This window comes from Pinus tabuliformis, chromosome J (genome assembly GCF_031772625.1).
Source record: "Pinus tabuliformis cultivar Carrire ecotype Pingquan chromosome J, CPIR1, whole genome shotgun sequence".
In the NCBI taxonomy this organism is placed as follows: Eukaryota; Viridiplantae; Streptophyta; class Pinopsida; order Pinales; family Pinaceae; genus Pinus; species Pinus tabuliformis.
In genome coordinates, this window is record NC_142295.1 from 1,255,851,347 (window position 1) to 1,255,859,214 (window position 7,868).

Consider the following 7,868-nt stretch of genomic DNA (forward strand, 5'->3'; position numbering starts at 1 on the left):
CCTGATTGTTTGCCGTGGGGGCAGCCGCGGTATTCTCCCCAATAGGATCATCATGTTGTTCAGGTGGGGAGTCAGGCTCCCCCTCATCCTCTATTTCTTCTTCTGGATTCACTGTGCATTGCCAGCCTCTTGGTTTCTGAAACTGTTTCTTATTCCTTCTGTTTTCTCTTTTATTTTGCGGACAGTTATTATGTAGATGTCCTGTTTGTTGGCAACCTCGACATCTGAAGGCCGTGTTTTCATAATCAAGAGGCTGTTTCCACTGAGAGTTGTTATGGATCAGAATTATATTGTCAGGAAGCCCTTGACTAAGGTCAACCTCCACACAGATTCTGGCAAAGGTATGGATGCTTCTTTCTATTCTTTCCACATCTTGCTTGATGAAAGAACCTATGGCATTCCCTATTGCTGCAAAAACATTAGGAAACCAGAAGTGTAATGGTAGGTTGTGGAGCCTAACCCAAACCGGCATTTTGGAGACCACCATAGTGGAGGGGTCAAAACCCGGGAACCAGGGGGTCATGAAGAGACCAGCATTGCCCCAGAACCATGGCCCCTCATGGAGGGCAAAATCTTTTTCCTTAACCGAGTCGAATTTTACAATAAAAAAGCCCTTGGAGCACAAATGGATGTCACAATTTGGGGTCCATGTGGAGAAGATCCACTGTCTTAAAGCATCTGTTTTAGGCCAAAACCCGTTGAATCTGCATATGACAGCTGTTGAAGAAAGATCAGAATGAAATTTTTTACCTCAGGCAAGTCGACTTGCAGAACAGGAATCTGTGATCTTTGCTCCACAATGTAGGGACCAGGAAGATCTGGAGTTGGTGATGGCTTGTTTTTGACTTCCCCCTTCCCTTTGACAGCATCTTTAAAAGAACCTATGCCTTTAGGGCCTGGGCCAGAGCTTCCCCCTCTCAGCCTTGTGCTTACAGTGATAGTTGAGTCTCGACCAATGCCATAGTGCTGTACTGTAAAATTATCCTGCAGGATTTTGCCTGCATGTATCAAGCTTAGCAGATTTGATGGGATGCCTGTATCTGCTTGTATTTCATCTTTATATTTTTTATCAATGATCCTGTCCAGATTTGCTTGCAAATAGTTTTTCCTGACAGGATTCTGATGAAAATTTGAGTTCGATCCTGTTCTGGGTCCTGGAGGGCTGGATTAGATTTTTTATCCCCTGAAACAACTGCTATTTGGGGCTCTGTCCCTCCAATCGCTGTTAGCCGGATCGGTCGTTTGATGCCGTCCCTCGTTGGGGCGATGGGAGGCATAAGATCTGTACTCACGCGAAGGCTCATCTTTTGTTTTTTGGCCAGATCTGTTAGATTCGGGCCAGATCTGCTGTCTTGGTGAACAGGGGAGAGCGGATCCGTTCCATGCCGCCCCAGAAATCCAAGAAAGGGCAGAGGATTTGGCATTCGACTCTGTTTCCCATTTCCGCAGTCAGGGCAAACTATCCAGGGTAGATCACCCGTTAAGGAGGGCGAAACAACCTGTGGCTGTGTGTGGATCGAAAGATTTGAAGCATAAAACCCCGGACAATGAAGAGGGGTGTCCAGAGTCGCCCTGAGGAAAACGAAACATGCCGAGAAGGGGGGGAAAACCTCAAGTACCTGTTTGATATGGTTCGAAACCTGTTGCTTCTTTCCGTTAAGGGATCCAGGCCACGTCTTGAGGATATCATCCAGCGCAGTGGGTCTCGCAGCCAGTCCCCAGTCCGTTCCTGCATCAACCAAATCTGTGGTGGCGTCGACGGCAGCATATGGCCCTGCTGAAACCCTAAGCGCACAAAACCCTGCCATCGCTCCGCCCCTAGTTCGTAGCTTATTCTTGTTATGAGAGTACACTGCACACTTCTATAGTGATTTAAACTTACGCCAAATAACACACAGTAAAACAGAGTAACTGTTGTTTTCATGCACCCACCAAAATTTGCTCCACCATTTTCTCCACAGAGACTTGCCCTCTTTTTCTTACCTCTTACTCTCTCTAACCTCTCTACACTAGTATCAAAATGAATTTTACATTCATATTTAACTCAACATACAATTTTACATTTAATTCATGACAGAGCAAAATAATTAATGTGATGTTGTTGAGTGTGTTCAAAATCGCGCAGGTGTTTCTGGAGTGTGGGAAAAGGTTGCTGAATGAATGCTTGCCCATATCTGTTTACCAAAGTACATAACTTATTTAAATGATTTTGTTGAGTTTCTGAATAGTTCGCATCTGGCTTCAGTCCTTCTATCTTCAAGCAGAGACGCAACCTGCAAAAATACCTCTGACAGGTATGGCTGTTATCAGGATGTTTATTGCGGTGGTTGGGATTATTATTTCCAACACTCCCCCTTAATCACAACCGCCGCCATTGACAATTCCCAAACAATTTCTGAGATAAACAAAACTTTTACCTGCCAATGGCTTTGTGAAAATATCAGAAAATTGTTCTTTTGACCTACAGTGTTGCAACACAATTTCATCATTGTTAATCAACTCTCTAATAAAATGATATTTAGCATCAATATGCTTGGTCCTTTTGTGGAAGGTCAGTGCATAGTGATTGCCACCAATTGATGGTGTCTGCATTGGTCCACATAAGTTTGAGTGGACAATCTCCAAAGGTGCCTTTTCCCTCACTAACTTTCCTGCTAGAAATGTTTGTCTATGTTGCTTGCCCAAGATACATCCTTCACATATGCTGTCTGGTTTTTCTATGAGTGGTAAACCCTTCACCATGCCTTTCCTATGCAGCAAATTCAAACCTCCAAAGTTGAGATGTCCAAATCTCAAGTGCCATAACCATTTTTCATCTTTTACCTCTGCTTGAAAGTTTACTTGTGTGACAACTGCCCCTTTTCTTCCATTTTCTTGTGAGTTCATAGATAGTTGTGCTTGTGCACCTTATTTATGCAAATGTGATATTATTTTCAGTGGAAACATTCTATTTTCTGTCATCTGAACCTTTGCAATCAACTGTCTGCTTGGAGGCCTATCCAAAATTGTGCACACATCATTTTTGAAGAAGATAGTGTAGCCTTTCTGCATGCGCTGTCCAATGCTCATGAGATTATGTTTCAGACCGGGGACAAAGTAAACATCAGAGATGTATTTCTTCTCCCCCTTCTTTGTTAGGATATTAACTCTACCTTTTCCCATGACAGAGACTTTGCTATTAGTCCCTAATGTCACTTCAGATTTCACACTTTCATCTAGATTAGAAAACATTTCTATGTTTCATGACATGTTGTTGCTACACCCTTAATCTAAATACCATATATCACTCTGTTTTTCTTGTGCTACATTACAAGCTAAAAACATGCTATCATGGTTCTGATTTTCTCTTGTGAAATTTACACTTGGTTTGTTACTAATATCATATTCCTTCTTTTTACATTCATTTGCATAATGACCATACTTCTTACAGTAATGACATTGAACTTGAGATTTATCGTACCTCTAACCTTGTGCTTGATTTTGGCTTGGGCCTTGACTTGGATTTTGATTGATGCTTCTTCCATTTGAGCTTGAAGGGTTGCTTCTTCCACCTCTGTGTGGGCTTCTTCCTCTTCCTCTAGCATATGATCTTCCTCTGCCTCAACCTTGACCAAATGATACTTGTGTCGTGAAGGCATGCTCCAAAGAGGAGCTTGCTGCTCTATTTAGTCTATGTTTATGAGAAATTAGTGATGCATTAAGCTCATCCACTGAGAACTGTGAGAGATCCTTTGTCTCTTCTATGGTCACAACAATGGCCTCAAATCTTGCTGGAAAACTTCTCAAAACTTTCTCAACTATTCTTCTTTCCTCAAGTGTCTCACCACGAGCCCTGATTTGAGTAACCAGCCCACCTACATGTGTAAAAGACGAGTCTATATTATCAGACTCTTTCATACAAAGTGTTTCAAAATCTCTCCTCAACATTTGTAGCTTTGTTGTTTTGACTTTTGCCATGCCTTGGTAGGTTGTTTTGAGGGTGCCCCATGTTTGCTTGGACTTTGTTGTTGCTGCAACCCTACTTTCATGAACTGCTTAAAAGATATAAAATAGGGCTTTTGAATCCTTCTTCCTATTGTCCCTTAACACATCTCTTTCTTGTTGAGATAAGGCATTGTATGCTGCTACATCCACTGGTTCTTGAAAACCATTCTCCACCAAATCCCAAATGTCTTAGAAGAAAACAGGGCCTTCATTGTAATAGCCCAATAATCATAATTTTTGCCATTAAACTAAGGTATTTGAGTATTAGTCAAACTTGTGCTTGATGTTGCCATTTATGAGCAAAAAAAAAAAAAAAAAACTTTCTACATGCTGGTAAATATGCTAAAAAAAATGCGCGCTCGTTTGCGCGGAGGGGAGAGATAGAGAGTTATGACTTTCACGAAGCTACTTTGGCAAAATTTCCCAGACTTGGATTTTGCGCACAGCGTAGCTATTTCAGAGACTTATGAACAATATTTACTTACGGCAAAAATGAGGAAGTAAGTTTTGGAGCAACAAAATAAAAACTTGGTATTGAATTCTAAAACATGAAATACATTTACATGAGACCGCGGCTCATTGATCAAGTAAAATAAAAGTTACAATGATTTAAATTTACGCGGAATAACACATAGTAAAACAGAATAACTTTATTTTCACGTCCCCATCAAAATTTTCTCCACCATTTTCTCCACAAAGACTTGCGCTCTTTTTCTTGCCTCTTACTCTCTCTAACCACTCTACACTACTATCAAAATGAATTTTACATTCATATTTAATTCAGCATACAATTTTACATTTAATTCATGACAGAGCAAAATAATTAATGTGATGTTGTTGTTGAGTGTGTTCAGAATCGCAGGTGTTTCTGGAGTGTGGGCAAAAGTTGTTGAATGAATGCTTGCCCATATCTGTTTACCAAAGTACATAACTTTTTATGGTTAACTTCTGGCTTCAGCCCTTCTATCTTCAAGCAAAGACGCAACCTACAAAAATATGTCTAACAGGTATGGCTGCTGTCAGGCTGTTTATTGCGGTGATTGGGATTATTATTTCCAACAGAGTGCTATGTGAGCTTGGGGTTAGGGTCCAGGTTTGCATATCTGTCCCACATAAATCAGCGATTTATTTAGGTTTACACAACTCCACTTTGCCTTCCAGTTTTATTCACTGACAATTTAGTTTTCATGGCCGGCGGCTTCTGGTAGACTCAGAAGAACAAATCGAAAAATCTAAGATGAAAGTGCCTCGGGAATTTAGACATAATCTCTTCCACGTCGCAAGCTACCAATCATGCATTACCTGCAAGGTCGTTCTATGCATTTCCTAGTCGTTTGTAATGTTTCAGAGGTGTGATCCAAAGATTTTTCCTAGAAAAATTGTTTTGATTAATTCATATCATAGTTAGAAGTTTGTCGTAATTCATATCATCATTTGAAGCACGTTGTAATGGGCTTAGAGGATGTTTATTCACATAGAGGTCCCATGCATTGTTGGGTTTGACTCATCGCAGAATTTTTTGAAATCAATTAGGTAGATATAAAATTGTCATCGGTACCTTTAGGATTTTGGTGATATTGGTATACGTAGTGTGAGAAACTTTTATATGGTACCAGAGCTTTGGCTCAGTTTCAATTCCTAGTTACTCCTTCAAATTGTTTCACTATGAAGGGATTGTTTTAAGTGTTTTAAATTTTTCATAAAAGCTGAAAGTGATAATCAAAAATAGGTATTTGTTGAAAAGTCGAATATGGTACAGATATGGATAGTAGGCAGATCGCTTAGTCGAGAAGATCAGACGAAGGCACCCGAGGGCACTCATTTTATTCCTTTTCTTCCCTTTCCGACACCGAATGTTCCTGACGACTGCACTTACGAGACCGTTCCTGCAATGAGTGTGCCCAAAAATCTTGAGAATCTGCATGCCTGTGAGGTAAGCTTTGTATTTTGTAAAAGTTATGTGTGCCCACTCGCATTATTTTATGGGAAATGTTTGACGGTGATTCCGTGATTTTGTTTGATGGAAAACGAAACGAAAGAACGGGTTGCCTAGAAGAGTGCTCAGCGCATGGCGAGTTGGAGGAATTGTGCATGCACTAGAAGATTGGAATCATCAAGAATGTGATGATGTCATTGACAGCGACACCGAGTACTCGAGTATGGGAAGCTGCAATCAAACATGGCTTTCATCCTTTCAATTCGATCAAAGCAAATTAATGATGTTTACGTAGATGGAGAGTCCGAATAAATTCCTCACTTATTGAGGTTTCAGATTCTGAGATATTGAGGTTTCAGACTGGTTTTAAAGAAAATAGTAGTTTTTATTGCTGGTACTACAATTTCAGTCAGTTAAATAGGTAGTCAGTCAGTTAGTCAATTATATAGGTAGTCAGTCAATTATATAGGCAGTTTTAATGACTGTACTGTCAATAGTAAGTATTAGCCTGATGTCAATTTGAAAAGAATAGGGGTGAGGGGTAAACTTTCATTTGATTAATGGCAATATGTTAAAAGACATGCAGCTTTGGCATATGTATAATATTTTTATTATATGCAATTTTGTTTTCTATATAATTTTAATATTTTCACATTATGAATTTCTTAAAGTTGTCACTTAAATTTTTATCAATTTTTTTTTTTTTTATCAAGAATAAAATAACATATGGTTATCAATGACCAATCATGGTTAACCATGGTTGAATGTTGCATTGTGACAAAGATTGTCTCTATATGAAAATCAATCATGGTCAATCATGATTAGCCATGGTTGAAGATGGTTAACTATGATTAATCAAGGGCACTTTTAAGACAATTTTTTTTGTCTTAAAAAGTCACTTTTTATTTTAGTGATTTTACATTAAAATTTAATATCAATTGAATTGTCTTAAATATAAAATTTAAGACAAAAACAGTTTGAGACAAAAATATTTTAAGAAGAAACTTTATATTTAATCCAAAAACAATTTAAGATTATTTTAAGACACAACTTTAAATTTAAGACAAAAACAGTTTGAGACAAAAAATTTTAAGATTTAATTGATTGCCTTAAATCCACAAAAATATTTTAAGATGCAATTGATTGCCCTAAATCCTAAAAAATTATCGATGTAGATTGTTAGTATAAGTGTATTCATGATTCACTATAAGAGATGGTGACATACCATGGAGTTTAAAGATATTATTTGTGAATACTTAAGTGAGTATGAAAGCTTTAAAAGGTTGTTTTAGAGTACAAAAATAACATATTTGGAACAATGATAAACTATAACGATGACGACATATTTATTTCTAGATTTGGGTATCCTTACACTATGGAATAACTAAAGATTATAGTTCGACTAGAGTTTTCACTATTTCTCCTTAATGTAGTGGAAAAGTCACATTTGGCCACAAAAGTGTAGATGTTCTTCTCCATTCCTTCCAAAAACAAAATGAATGTTTGATATGGTTCATATGTTTATGAAAAACGTGACTTACTATTGGAGATTAATGGTGTTTAGATAACATTGTTGATTTAAAGGTGGAAGTCTACTCAAATGCAATCACCCTTTAGAGAGATTCTCTTTATTGTGTCAAGTGTACCCATAAGATGCATGGAGTGCCATTTGAAGTTATTAGATTGGTTGGGTAATCTTTGTATCAACGAACCATTCCTTGTGGATCTAATTCTTGCTAAAATCAAGGATGGTGAAAATAGGGACCATTCCTTATCATATTTTCAAGAGAAATCATCTATTACAACATTCTCCCTAACCTTCTTATAAATTATCTTTGGATCATATCCTAGGATGTTGGTGATCCATTTATATTGCTAGGTGGATGAAACCATTTGCTCTAGGAAGTATTTAAGGCCACAATGATTAATTTTGATCTAGAAAAATTAC

The 7,868-nt window shown here is 38.1% G+C and overlaps 1 pseudogene; it reads left to right on the forward strand.

Annotated features, from left to right (window-relative positions):
* The first annotated feature begins 4,993 nt into the window (after positions 1-4,993).
* On the forward strand, positions 4,994-6,296 carry LOC149231776 (very-long-chain aldehyde decarbonylase CER1-like; annotated as a pseudogene).
* The last annotated feature ends 1,572 nt before the right edge of the window (positions 6,297-7,868 follow it).